Source organism: Schistocerca gregaria, unplaced genomic scaffold (genome assembly GCF_023897955.1).
Source record: "Schistocerca gregaria isolate iqSchGreg1 unplaced genomic scaffold, iqSchGreg1.2 ptg000336l, whole genome shotgun sequence".
Taxonomy (NCBI): Eukaryota; Metazoa; Arthropoda; class Insecta; order Orthoptera; family Acrididae; genus Schistocerca; species Schistocerca gregaria.
Genome location: NW_026061801.1, coordinates 4,023,262 through 4,038,963, shown reverse-complemented (window position 1 = coordinate 4,038,963; position 15,702 = coordinate 4,023,262). Strand labels below are relative to the sequence as shown.

The window sequence follows — 15,702 nt, the reverse complement described above, 5'->3', positions numbered from 1 at the left end:
CAAATGAGCAAAAAAGGGTACATTTGAAATTCTTTTTGAGACAATGAAAATACATTCGAAAGATCTGTTTGGGAATTACGAGTGACAATACTATGAGCTTAATTTTAGATTTTCAATAAAAAATGGCGCCCGTAATTTTGATTTGATCAAGGGCCTGCGAGACTGGAGTACGCAGAGCGCGTGCAGTGTGGCACCTCATATGTTACCTGAATTCAAAAATGGGTAACATCAGTTGATACTACATTATTCCTCTGAAATTGAAAATGGATAACATCAGTCGATAAAACATAAAATTTATGGGAGCGTATACCTAACCGCAATGAAACAACCTTAAATTTAACGATACAGTGCTAATTCGAACTTTGAGTTCGATTTTTGAGGGTTTGTTTCACTCCTTATGCCTACACAAAAATTAGTTAATATTAACAAATGTCATATTATAGCTATAAGTTCCTAAGAAAAGTGTTTACTTTTAGGGGTCAGAGGTAGATGTTAAGAGAACGAACCACTTTTAATTTATGCTGCATGCCGTTCTGAGAAAATAGTTACCCGAAAAAAATGTGTTCAAAGTTTAGGGAAAACATTTAGTTATATTATTACTTCGATTTGCATGAACTGAGTGTTACATATATATTTTTAATGTCGCTGAAAACGAATCTGAAGTCAGATTTTCAATATTCAAAACAGCTAATCCAATACGGAGGGCAACCGATTATGTTTTGACCAATTTTTACCAAAAATGTATTTTCGTTATTTACGTTTAGTCTGCAAGTCAAGGAGTATTTATCAACCCTTCCTCTACCTCTGATTGTTCCTAGACAGCAACTTCCTGTTCTTCTTGGCAGGAAAAGCCGATCTGTCAAAGCTGGATATGCAGCACTCGGCAGCCTGCACTTGATATTCGTCCGTATTTTCGGTGAGTATGTTTGCATGCATTCTGCAGTATGAATCATTTTGAGCACGTGCGACACGGGACGAGTTATCATCTACATCTATATGGATACCCTGCAAAACACATTTAAGTGCCTGGCAAAGGGTTCATCGAATCACCTTCACAACTGATAATTAATTGAAACCCTCAGCTGCCGACAGGTGTTGTTGATATACTTCGATGGGGACAGCTGAAAAGTGTGCCCCTACTGGGACTCGAACCCAGAATCTCCTGCTTACAAGGCAGACGCTCAATCCATCTGAGCCATCGAGGGCACACATGAACAGCACGACTGCAGGAATTTATCCCTCGCACGCTTCCCGTGAGACTCACATCCCCAACCGTCCACAATCCGCATACGTAATGTACTTAATAGGTATTTGTCCATCCACTCATTACTGGCTCACACTAAGGTGACGATTCCCGTAAGAGTTCCGGCAACCTGTGCGCATTCGCACAGACGAAGGTCAATGGCTGGGTAACGTTTAACCATAGATATGAAGATAGTAACTGCTCTCGAAAGAACAGGCGCCACTGACGACCTTGCAACTCTTCTAGAATACATGATAGACCGGCCGATGTGGCCGAGCGGTTGTAGGCGCTTCGGTCGGGAGCCACGCGACCGCTACGGTCGCAGGTTCAAATCCTGCCTCGAGCATGGGTGTGTGTGATGTCCTTAATTTAGTTAGGTTTAAGTCGTTCTAAGTTCTAGGAAACTGATGACCTCAGATGTTAAGTCCCAAAGTGCTCAGAGCCATTTGAACCATCAGTCCCTATGTTTACACACTACTTACAGTAACTTATGCTAAGGACAACACACACACAACCATGCCCGAGGGAGGACTCGAACCTCCAACAGGGGGAGCCGCGCGAACCGTGACAAGGCGTTGGACACATGGCGGGTACCCCGCGCGGCTCATGGCAGCCGTGACACTGCTTCAAACAATGGACTGTAGAAACTTTTGTAAAGCACGGATTAAAAAAAAAAAAACTTTCTGTTCCAAGAGTCTAGACAAGTACACCTTTAAAAAATGCAACTACAAAGAAATTGAATTTTCGAACGTTTTGAATGAGAACCTGTCCTTATGGAACACCATTGATCAAATGTCACAGGGATTATATACTCAGGTTTCACATGTGGATTAACACTTTCTAATCAATATCCGGAATGAGCAGGGCTTAAAACTTTGAAGAGTTAAATTTGAAGGGCCGTTCTCTTGTATGCAAATAGTTTCACAGTAGAAATTTCTCTAGTTTTATTTATTAATTTATTTATTTATTTTTTGCTGTAGGTAAAGAAGGATAGCATTGTGAGGAGGGGGAAGGGGGGGGGGGAGGAATCTTGCATCTCCCACCTTGGAATCCTCAGTACAGAATTTTTATTCATTACGAGATTCTTAGCCACTTGCAGAAGTGATTTCGAGTGATTCTGCAAAACTTTTCCTTTAGCCAATCGTAGCAACTATAGGATTCCGTTCCTGCTGCATGACATGTCTCGGAACTTAAACTGACCAACTCATTTGCATAAAGAGCTAGCTTATCATCCGCTTCTTTACTTGCGTAGACCGTTCATGGTCTGCAAAGAATTTTTTTCTTTAATCGTTTTTTTATGTCTTTTATAAACTGCAACACTTTCTAAACTTTCTAAACTTAGCGCCGTTGAAGCATGGTCTTTTACTGAATGATCAAAAAGCAATGCTGACAGCTGGAGTCCAAGGTTTTTGTTAATCAAGCCGTTTGTATTCTTGTGGTGATATCTCCGTACAGTCTTTCATTCCCTAACGCATATTTCTTTATATTTAATTGAGAAGTGAAATACCGGTTTTCATAGATGCAGATTTAAAATATTTTAATATAACGCAATAAATATTTCATTAAAATTTTCATCCCCTTATGCTCGAAGTTCCAAAACCAGAAAAACAAGTAGTTTTTAAAAATTGTAACATATTAGCCGAATACGAATTGTCAGATATATTTAGCAATCCTTTCATAATGAACCATTTTCTGAAACATCTCACACCCTTTAGGGGTTGGGTTTCAAAAACAATTAAACACGTATTCTTCTATTTAGAGCCGAGGAGCCAAATTCAAATCTTCATCCATTTAATTCTAAAAATGCTTTCATAGTGAAATATTTCATAAAACATTACATCCCCTATTTCACTCTATTAGTGAGTTAAATTTCCAAAAGCAACGAAACACATTTTTTTTACATCCAACCGAGATGTCAAATACCTATTTTCATAGATGTAGCTATAAAAATGCTTCAGTAGTTCTTTAATAATGATTTATTTTCAAAAAACCTTCACTAATTATTTTATCCCCCAATGGAAGAATTTCGGAAAATGCTAAAAACCTGTTTCTTTTTTGTATCTGACTGAGACACCAAATGTCAATTTTCGTAGTTTTGTAGTTATAGCTTCAATAGGGACATAGGGACATATTTAAAAAAAAAGACTTTCAACCCATGTTTCACCCCCATAGGAGTGAAATTTCGAACAATCTCTTCTTAAATGATGCTTTCAGCGTAAGATTTACACCTTCATCAAATTTCAAGTCCGTATACTTTGCAGGTTGGGCTGGAAGGCTATGGGTCAGTGAAACCTGTGCCCCTATTGCACCTTCTTGGAGGTTGTAGATCCAAAAACAGTGAAACACGTAGTTTTCAATAACACAATATTCATAGATTTCGCTTTAAAAACTCTTTCGCACTGAAATACTTTCATAAAACATTACATCCTATATTCCACCCTCTTAATCGTTGAATGTATCAAAAACAGGTTTTCATATATTTCATGAAACATTTCATCCTCTGTGATATGGGGTATGGTAGCGACACACCAAAATCACAATAGTAATCCGTTGTAGTTGCTACATATTTTATTACAATCAAAAGCATTATAAAATCACAAGGCCAGATCAGTTGGACAAATAATAAATAAATTTCGTTAAGTGGAACGAGACCCGTAAAACTTGAAATTTGAATATGACTAGGTATATATACTTAGGTAAAGCTTTACTTAAATAGCACAAATGTCCATAAAATTCATAGCAGAACTCTCACTACTTGCAATAAGGGGAGAAACAGATTAAGCGTAAGAATACAGATATTTAACGTTCGGCTTGCCAACTTTCCTAAACAAAACTGTATAAAAATGACTAAAACAATTAAGGGGGTCCTTTAATTTTGACTAAACGGACCTTCAAATTTACTTACTCAGTTGATTAATCAACAATATTCTTAGAATGATTACAACTAGAACATGACTATATGACAATACCCTTAAAATAAGGTTGCTTCAATATTTCGTGTGAATTGGCGATAGACGCGAGCAGACCAAGGATTCAAATCAATACAAGAGATCCACGAGGCAGAGAATGACATAGAAATATACTCAACATGGCAATGCAATTGAACTTTGGATGCTATAGTTCAGCACCGGAAAGATGGAATCACGCAAAAGTGACAACATAACCCAAGATGTAAAGGAGAGGACATGGCCTCAAATATCTCTCTGCCGCCGTGGTGCTCTGCTCCCAGTATGCTAGCGTCGACCGCTGCCAGTTATCTCTAACACAACACACATCAAGAGCAGACAATTTTCTGAGACATAAACTACACAACCCTATCTGGAGAACAGGTGAGCAATACAACTGGACTGAAACCAATGAGCCTCCGTGAGTTACTTGGCCAGTGCCAGCCCTTAAACTTTGATTAATAAGATCGCTAAAAATCATACCAAAGTTAAGATGACGAGACTTATCTCCAGGTTCGCCATATTAGTGGCAGAGACAATGAATTGGCGACGCTCTTATCCGTATGTTCGCGGCAGAGTCTGGGGAAGGCAAGGGCCACGTGGAGCCGGATCTGGGGGTCAATTTCCTTCTCTCCGATACACCCGGCTTCTTCTGCGACTTAGCCGGCAAACAGGCCGAGGACCCCGGGTGGGGACCGATTCGGCAGCAGTTGGCGGATGGCGAGGTCTTCGGGGGGTGGGGTGGGCGGGGGGTGTCTTGTGTAAAGGGGAAGACAACCGTGGTGAAGGGAAGGTCTGTATTCCACAGGAACGAGTTAGCATGGCACTCAGATATTTCCACGATTCGGCGGTAGGGGATCATTTGGGGTTCTACAAGACCTTGAACAGAGTTCGGGAACACATGTTTTGGCCCAACCTATATGGCGATGGCATGCGATTGGTTGGCAACTGTGTCCAGTGTAAGCGCGGTAAGCCCCATGTTGGGCCGCACAGAGAACTACTACAGTCGGTTAGCGAGCAGTGTCCTATGGACCGCGACTCAAAGATCGAAACATCGATCGACGGAAACTGGCGCCAGAAACGCACCAGCTCACTCTATTTCATCCCCTTAGGGGTTGAACTTCCAAAAACACGAAAATACGTATTTTCTTATTTGTAACCTTGAAGTCAAATACCAATTTTCGTAGATATAGCCTTAAAAATACTTCCATAGTCCTTCCATAATTTTTTATCTCAAGATAAAATGTTCACCTACTATTTCACCTCATAGAGGTTAAATTCCCAATAATACTGGAACACATATTTCTGTATTTCTGACCTAGAAACCAGATACAAATTTTCGTCTGCCTAGCTTCAAAATTACCTTAATAGCTACATGTTTCAAAAATCCTTTCATTTCCTGTGTATCCCCCTTAGAGGTGGAATTTCGAAATATGCAGTATAAGCGGTATAAGATCAACAACCTTTCCAAATCTCAAGGTTTATTTTCCTTGGCGGTCTGGACTGTGTGAATTTCATAGTAATGGCCTCCACACACGCACACACACACGCACACACACACACAAACACACACACACACACCACTAACAATGCCACCACCACCTCCTGGGGAAATTTCTGCAGACGCCCTTGTTCCACTGCAATCATATTTTGCCGACGACCTACATTTAGCAGCGTGGGAGGGATAGTGTCGTGCAACAGACAGTATACTCAGTAGACAACGAACTGTTCGTTGTGAAATCAGGGACCTAGGAACCGAGACTGACACAGAAGGTGCTGAAGGTGAAGCACACTAGACTCGTGTCTACCACGGCTTCAAATAGTATCGATTTACTATGAACGGAAGTTCCGAAAAGTGAGCAAGTAATTTTACAGTAAATTCAGTACCGATGGTGAGGATATACAACGAAAAACATTTCTATAATATTTCAGAAATAATGAAACATTCCACTCAAGTCGTGCGGCAGAAAACGCAATGGATATGCTTGCACTTAAGACGGAAGGCCCCACGTACTTACGCAGGCTTACGACAGATCGCAAAATTCGGCAGTAGGCGTAAGCCAACCTCTTGTGCTGCCATCTGTTATTGATGCCAGGCATCAAGGTCTCAGTAGTACGACCATCCACTGGAGAGTAGTTTGCTTTGTAAGCACTCCGTCTTCAGGCCACGAGTGACCTACTGGGACAGCACCATCCGACCGCCGTGTCATCATCCGTGGAGGATGCGAACAGGAGGGGCGGGGGTCAGCACACTGCTCTCCCGGTCGTTATGTTGGTATTTTTTGACCGGAGCCGCTACTATTGGGCCGAGTAGCTCCTCGATTGGCATCATGAGGCGGCCTGGATGATCACCCATCCAAGTGCCTTCAACGCCCGACAACGCACTTAACTTCGGTGATCTCACGTGAACCGATGCAACCTCCGCGGTTGACCTAGCACAGACCACACCATTCACAATGAAACGCATCACTTAGTAGATGGTGAAGTACTTTGAAGCTAGCCAGATAGAAACAGAACCTCCTGGCACTGTATCTAACCCAAATTCTAATCTTACACTAATGTCTTGTATGTACCTACCACGCCCTCAAAGAGCCAACGATTTACTATTATCAAAAGTTCCGAAAAATGAGGAAGAAATTGACCCACACTTTTTTCCGTTGTTCATTATTTCGATTACCCCATAAAGGGAATGGACTTGTAGCCACAGGTTACACAAGCGATAAATGGTTTAAAATACATAAAAAGAGATGACAATAGGAAACGATTTTTAAAAACACAATGATGCGGCTTTTACGATTTTTACAGGAAAAAGAAATGGATGACAAAATAAAGGTTTTTCAAAAATATGCTGGTGGACAATATTGGGGATTTTTTATCTTTATAGATGACTAGCGGAAAAGCTTGGTGTTGACCAGGCATTTATTTACAGCTGTGCGTCCACGTCCGTACTATGCAGCGTCTGGCCTTGTCCTGAGTTTTTATGACGTATCTCCTGAAACATGTGTCGTACAATGATATAATTTTGTAGGTGCATTCAGCGTCATATGCGGATACTGTCTGCAAAATTTATTGCGAATATAGTAGCAAAGAAGTAACAAATTTAAATGTCACGAATGCTGTGATCCCCACACACTTGGGTGCAACCAATGTACACAGGATGCTTGGCTCGATCATTATGGCTACCATCACCGCTGGTCGAAATTGGACCAGCTGTGTCGACGTAGTGAAAATATAAATGTGCATAACATGGTAAACGTCCATTCTTTCCAGCCATCAGACCTGATCTACGATCAAAAATATCATGTAAAAGTGGTAAGGGCAACGGCCTTGCCGCAGTGGATACACCGGTTCCCGTCAGATCACTGAAGTTTAGCACTTTCGGGCGTGGTCGGCACTTGGATGGGTGACCATCCGGGCCGCTATGCGCTGTTTCCATTTTTCGGGTTGCACTCAGCCTTGCGATGCCAATTGAGGAACTACTCGACCGAATAGTAGCGGCTCCAGTCAAAAGAAACTACCACAACGAGTGGGAGAGCCAGCTCCTCCTCCACCCTCAGTGAGAATGACGTGGCGGTCGGATGGTCCTGATTGGCCACTTTGGGGCTGAACACGGAGTGCTTTCTTAAAGGAGTGCTCCCTACATAAAACTGACAGTCTTGACTCAGGGACTGTCCACGGTAAATGCTGCATTGGACCTACGAATACTATTAAAATAACGGTTTGAGTTCTCTTTAGTTGTCCAATCATCTGAAGTGAGTCCTTATTGAAGTAAGCTGAAAAATACATTTTATGTTAATGGCGGATAAATTTTATGTTAATGACGGCAAATTAACTTTACCCTAATGACACACAAGGTCAATGCCGTTCTATCACGTAAAGTATTCTCAGATCGAAATGTTTTGCATTACCAAATCTCCAATGTAGATCCATCATACCGCAATTATAATTCTCAAAATAATTTGGAGCTACGTTCAATGCATATTTAAATGCATCTTTCAAAACAATACCAGAATTCTCATTAGATCATCATTATCAGTGCCTAGAGTATTCCTATTATTTCGTCTACCAAAAACCGCGTCTCACTTTGGCTTTTTCAGTACGCTGTTTTGTTTTCCACTGCTGACAATAGAAACGATCTGGCAGATGTGACATTGTAGATGTCCAGTATGCGTGTCTTAATGCAAATAAACCGTCTGGAACATTTACCCTTGAACCTCCCTAGAATGGGATTTCATGGAACGTCATTACTTTCCTGTGTCCATTTCTATCACACCAGCTGATCGCCACGACTGGGGAGAGTGAGGAGGGGGTGGGGTGAAAGTTGGCAGCACTTTGAGTGGCAGAAACCTCACGTTTCCGTCATTTGTTTTCATAATGACGTAGTGCCAATTCGTTACATTGGACGCTTTTCTCTCGGAAACGTTTACATTCATCGTCTGGATATCAATGTCGCCTTCTGAGGTATGCAGTCGCACCACTCTGTACGAAATAGGTTCTAAGCTGATGCAGTCGACAAGTAACGTCGAAATATATCGTCACCTCGAAATATATCGACACCTCGAAATAAATCCACACCCAGAAATAAATCGCCAACCCGAAATAAATCGCAACCTCGAAATAAATCGACACCATGAAAAAAATCGAAACTTCGAAATAAATCGACACCTCCAAAAGACAGCTACATCGAAATGATTCGATATCCCGAAATATATCGACATCTATACGCATTTCAGCTTACCATATAGATCGATATCTCGAATCTCACGGACCTCTCGAGATAAATCGAGGTATAGAAATATATCGATATCTTGAAATATATTGGTACCTAGTAATATAAAGATATCTCTAAAAATACAATATCTAGAAATTTATGGATTACTTGAGATATAGAGGTTTCTTGAAATATATCGATATCTCGAAAGGAATCGATATCTGAAGTACACCGACACATGGAAATATATCGATAGCTCGAAATAAACAGACAACCCGATTTGTTTCGGTATATCAAACTAAATCGATATCTCGACATAAACGGATACTTCGAAATCAATTGATACCTCGAAATAAATGGATGCCTCAATATAGATAGATATCTCGAAATAAATCGACATCTCGATATAATGAGTGCTTCGACATAAGTCGATATATCGAAATGAATCGATAATGGGAAAGAATGGACGTCTTGAAAAAAATCTGTACCCCTAAGAAAACGATTCTCGAAATAAATAGGTATATCGAAATATATCGCTATCTCGATAGATACCGATATCTAGTGGTCGGATATATGTTTCAAGTTGACTTGACATATCAGTATAGTTCGATATACATCAAAATACTTTGGATTTTCAATATACCGATTGATTTCTAGACCTCGGGGAAAAAATCGCCGATCCGACCTCAGTGCAAAAACGCAGACCTAGGGAAAAAACCCTTCCCCCATGAACCATGGACCTTGCCGTTGGTGGGGAGGCTTGCGTGCCTCAGCGATACAGATGGCCGTACCGTAGGTGCAACCACAACGGAGGGGTATCTGTTGAGAGGCCAGACAAACGTGTGGTTCCTGAAGAGGGGCAGCAGCCTTTTCAGTAGTTGCAGGGGCAACAGTCTGGATGATTGACTGATCTGGCCTTGCAACATTAACCAAAACGGCCTTGCTGTGCTGGTACTGCGAACGGCTGAAAGCAAGGGGAAACTACAGCCGTAACTTTTCCCGAGGACATGCAGCTTTACTGTATGATTAAATGATGATGGCATCCTCTTGGGTAAAATATTCCGGAGGTAAAATAGTCCCCCATTCGGATCTCCGGGCGGGGACTACTCAGGAGGATGTCGTTATCAGGAGAAAGAAAACTGGCGTTCTACGGATCGGAGCGTGGAATGTCAGATCCCTTAATCGGGCAGGTAGGTTAGAAAATTTAAAAAGGGAAATGGATAGGTTAAAGTTAGATATAGTGGGAATTAGTGAAGTTCGGTGGCAGGAGGAACAAGACTTCTGGTCAGGTGACTACAGGGTTATAAACACAAAATCAAATAGGGGTAATGCAGGAGTAGGTTTAATAATGAATAGGAAAATAGGAATGCGGGTAAGCTACTACAAACAGCATAGTGAACGCATTATTGTGGCCAAGATAGATACGAAGCCCACACCTACTACAGTAGTACAAGTTTATATGCCAACTAGCTCTGCAGATGATGAAGAAATTGAAGAAATGTACGATGAAATAAAAGAAATTATTCAGATAGTGAAGGGAGACGAAAATTTAATAGTAATGGGTGACTGGAATTCGAGTGTAGGAAAAGGGAGAGAAGGAAACATAGTAGGTGAATATGGATTGGGGCTAAGAAATGAAAGAGGAAGCCGCCTAGTAGAATTTTGCACGGAGCACAACTTAACCATAGCTAACACTTGGTTTAAGAATCATGAAAGAAGGTTGTATACGTGGAAGAACCCTGGAGATACTAAAAGGTATCAGGTAGATTATATAATGGTAAGACAGAGATTTAGGAACCAGGTTTTAAGTTGTAAGACATTTCCAGGGGCAGATGTGGACTCTGACCACAATCTATTGGTTATGACCTGTAGATTAAAACTGAAGAAACTGCAAAAATGTGGGAAATTAAGGAGATGGGACCTGGATAAACTGAAAGAACCAGAGGTTGTACAGAGTTTCAGAGAGAGCATAAGGGAACAATTGACAGGAATAGGGGAAAGAAGTACAGTAGAAGAAGAATGGGTAGCTCTGAGGGATGTAGTAGTGAAGGCAGCAGAGGATAAAGTAGGTACAAAGACGAGGGCTGCTAGAAATCCTTGGGTAACAGAAGAAATATTGAATTTAATTGATGAAAGGAGAAAATATAAAAATGCAGTAAATGAAGCAGGCAAAAAGGAATACAAACGTCTCAAAAATGAGATCGACAGGAAGTGCAAAATGGCTAAACAGGGATGGCTAGAGGACAAATGTAAGGATGTAGAAGCTTATCTCACTAGGGGTAAGATAGATACTGCCTACAGGAAAATTAAAGAGACCTTTGGAGAGAAGAGAACCACGTGTATGAATATCAAGAGCTCAGATGGCAGCCCAGTTCTAAGCAAAGAAGGGAAGGCAGAAAGGTGGAAGGAGTATATAGAAGGTTTATACAAGGGCGATGTACTTGAGGACAATATTATGGAAATAGAAGAGGATGTAGATGAAGACGAAATGGGAGATACGATACTGCGTGAAGAGTTTGACAGAACACTGAAAGACCTGAGTCGAAACAAGGCCCCCGGAGTAGACAACATTCCATTAGAATTACTGACGGCCTTGGGAGAGCCAGTCATGACAAAACTCTACCAGCTGGTGAGCAAGATGTATGAGACAGGCGAAATACCCTCAGACTTCAAGAAGAATATAATAATTCCAATCCCAAAGAAAGCAGGTGCTGACAGATGTGAAAATTACCGTACTATCAGTTTAATAAGCCACAGCTGCAAAATACTAACGCGAATTCTTTACAGACGAATGGAAAAACTGGTAGATGCAGACCTCGGGGAGGATCAGTTTGGATTCCGTCGAAATGTTGGAACACGTGAGGCAATACTGACCTTACGACTTATCTTAGAAGAAAGATTAAGAAAAGGCAAACCTACGTTTCTAGCATTTGTAGACTTAGAGAAAGCTTTTGACAATGTTGACTGGAATACTCTTTTTCAAATTCTAAAGGTGGCAGGGGTAAAATACAGGGAGCGAAAGGCTATTTATAATTTGTACAGAAACCAGATGGCAGTAATAAGAGTCGAGGGGCATGAAAGGGAAGCAGTGGTTGGGAAAGGAGTGAGACAGGGTTGTAGCCTCTCCCCGATGTTATTCAATCTGTATATTGAGCAAGCAGTAAAGGAAACTAAAGAAAAATTTGGAGTAGGTATTAAAATTCATGGAGAAGAAGTAAAAACTTTGAGGTTCGCCGATGACATTGTAATTCTGTCAGAGACGGCAAAGGACTTGGAAGAGCAGTTGAACGGAATGGACAGTGTCTTGAAAGGAGGATATAAGATGAACATTAACAAAAGCAAAACGAGGATAATGGAATGTAGTCAAATTAAATCGGGTGATGCTGAGGGAATTAGATTAGGAAATGAGACACTTAAAGTAGTAAAGGAGTTTTGCTATTTAGGAAGTAAAATAACTGATGATGGTCGAAGTAGAGAGGATATAAAATGTAGACTGGCAATGGCAAGGAAAGCGTTTCTGAAGAAGAGAAATTTGTTAACATCGAATATAGATTTATGTATCAGGAAGTCGTTTCTGAAAGTATTTGTTTGGAGTGTAGCCATGTATGGAAGTGAAACATGGACGATAACTAGTTTGGACAAGAAGAGAATAGAAGCTTTCGAAATGTGGTGCTACAGAAGAATACTGAAGATAAGGTGGATAGATCACGTAACTAATGAGGAGGTATTGAATAGGATTGGGGAGAAGAGAAGTTTGTGGCACAACTTGACTAGAAGAAGGGATCGGTTGGTAGGACATGTTTTGAGGCATCAAGGGATCACAAATTTAGCATTGGAGGGCAGCGTGGAGGGTAAAAATCGTAGAGGGAGACCGAGAGATGAGTACACTAAGCAGATTCAGAAGGATGTAGGTTGCAGTAGGTACTGGGAGATGAAGCAGCTTGCACAGGATAGAGTAGCATGGAGAGCTGCATCAAACCAGTCTCAGGACTGATGACAACAACAACAACAGGGAAAAAACGCCGACCTCGGGGAAAAACGCAGACCTCGAGGGAAAAACGTCGACCTCGGGGTAAAACGCCGACCTCGTGGGAAAACGCCGACCTTCGGAAAACTGCCGACCTCAGGAAAAATCCAGTTCCATTAATTTACACAGACACTAATGTATGTCACCATTAGGTTCTCAAAATACAACCAAATTCCTGGTATTTATCACCTCACACAAAAAGTGGTCGTGACAGAAAAGTCTCGTTCTTTAGAAAGTTTAGAATGAGATGTTCTAAATATTGCAGTTTATCCATTTACAATAATCTACAAGCACTGCACAATGAGAAGAGACTGTCAACCACAGCACTTTGAAATAGTGGACAGCCAGGAAGACAGAGGTTGCATTACTGTTTCTAATCCTCTGGTGCTTGAGATTTAGAATCCAGGATTGTCTCGAATGAGAACAGCAATAATGGATGTCCTGCACCAGTGTAGAACTTACTCTGGAACTCCACAGAAAATCACAAGGCACAATTATATCACATCATTCTCAGCAAACTACAGAAGCCTCTAATGGACGTAACAATGTTGTCACCTCCTTCACCAGTGAAAGATCTTAGTAGCTATTGAGTCAAGAGTAGGTGGCCAATTAATAATTTGTTGTTCAAAGCTAACTTCAGTGTATATGGGAATACTCAGTGGACATCTTTAACCATCATATTTTACTGTCTAAGATATGTCAACTTCCCAGACTATAAGTATAAGCAGAGCTTGGCCTTTCCCAATCCGAGATTGTTTAGAATGGGTATCAAGGGAATCAGATCCACTGGGCATTTAGAGCAACCTGCTTTAAACAATATGAGCAGGCAGTAGACACAGACACAGAATTTGGAATTTCTCTGTGAAGTGGTTACCTTCATCGTCTGAAAACTTATGTTGTGTGCTGCGCTATGTGGAGGTACTAATAGCAACACAGTAAAACACAGAAGAAGCTTATAAGTTGATGTAATCAGCCAGTAAGAAGCAGTAAACTTTAAGTTTTAGTAATCGATTATTGACTTATTATCCGGCTTTGGTGCCTTGACATTACCGACGACCTTAAGATTTTGCATGAAGAGAGGCCTAAAAGCCACGTTACACGAGAGAATGTGAAAAGTGTTCATATGTAGTAAAAACCTAAGAAATAAGCCCGTTTTCGTCATTTGCTATCAAATCGACGTATTGCCAGAGCGTTACATTGGCAGCTTTTCTCTCTGAAACGGTTACATTTATCGTCTGCAAACTTATGTCGCGTGCTAAGGAATGCAGAGACACTAAAAACAACACAGTAGAACATAGAGGAAGCTTCTAGGTTGATGTAATTAGCCCGTAGGAAACAGTACAATTCAGGTTTTAGTTATCGATTAGTTGGGAGCTCCAATGTTAGGCGCGTAATGGGGCCCCTTAGGGATACGGCGGCTAAGGAGGGGAAGAAATCCAGTGTGCACTTCGTGTGCATTCCGGGAGGAGTCATTCCTGATGTGGAAAGGGTCCTTCCGGATACCATGAAGAGCACAGGGTGCAGCCACCTGCAGGTGGTGGCACATGTCGGCACTAATGACGTGTGTCGCTTTGGATCTGAGGAAATTCTCTCTGGATTCCAGCGGCTATCTGATTTGGTGAAGGCTGCCGGTCTTTCTTACGAGGTGAAGGCAGAGCTGACCATCTGCAGCATCGTTGAGAAAACCGACTGCGGACCTTTGGTGCAGAGCCGGATGGAGGGTCTGAATCAGAGGCTCAGACGGTTTTGCAACCTTATTGGCTGCAGATTCATTGACTTGCGCCATAGGCTGGTGGGGTTTCGGGTTCCGCTGAATAGGTCAGGAGTTCACTACACTCAGCTGGCGGCTACACGGGTAGCGGAGGCTGTGTGGCGTGGACTGGGCGGTTTTTTAGTTTAGAAGGCCTCGGGAAAGTGCGGGATGGGCTGCAATGTCAAAGGGTGCTTGGCAATTACAGGACGTGCTTGGATCAAGGAACAGTCGGAATTATAGTTGTAAATTGTTGTAGTTGCGCTGGAAAAGTCCCTGAGCTTCAAGCGCTAATAGAAAGCACAGAAGCTGATATCGTTATAGGTACAGAAAGCTGGCTAAAGCCTGAAATAAGTTCTGCAGAAATTTTTACGAAGTCTCAGACGGTGTTCAGGAAGGATAGATTAGGCAGAATTGGTGGTGGAGTGTTTGTGTCTGTCAGTAGTGGTTTATCTTGTAGTGAAGTCGAAGTAGATACTCCGTGTGAATTGGTGTGGGGGTAGGTTATACTTAAAAGCCGAATGAAGTTAATAATTAGCTCCTTCTACCGACCCCCAGACTCCGATGATACAGTTGCGGAACAGTTCAGAGAAAGTTTGAGTTTCGTAACAAATAAATACGCAACTCATACGGTTATAGTTGGTGGGGATTTCAACCTACCCTCGGTATGTTGGCAAAAATACTTGTTCAAAACCGGTGGTAGGCAGAAAACGTCTTCCGAGATTGTCCTAAATGCATTCTCCGAAAATTATTTCGAGCAGTTAGTCCACGAACCCACGCGAATTGTAAATGGTTGCGAAAACACACTTGACCTCTTGACCACAAACAATCCAGAGCTGATAGAGAGCATCATGACTGATACAGTGATTAGTGATCACAAGGTCATTGTAGCTTGGCTCAATACCATTTCTTCCAAATCCATCAGAAACAAACGCAAAATAATTTTATTTAAAAAAGCGGATAAAGTGCCACTAGAAGCCTTCCTAAAAGACAATTTCCATTCCTTCCGAACTGACTATGCGAATG

At 41.6% G+C, this 15,702-nt stretch overlaps 1 non-coding gene across 1 annotated transcript; it reads right to left on the bottom strand.

Moving 5' to 3' along the window:
- Positions 1-1,131: 1,131 nt before the first annotated feature.
- On the bottom strand, positions 1,132-1,206 carry Trnat-ugu (transfer RNA threonine (anticodon UGU)). Its single transcript has one exon. It is a non-coding gene; the product is annotated as a tRNA-Thr (tRNA).
- Between the last annotated feature and the right edge of the window lie 14,496 nt (positions 1,207-15,702).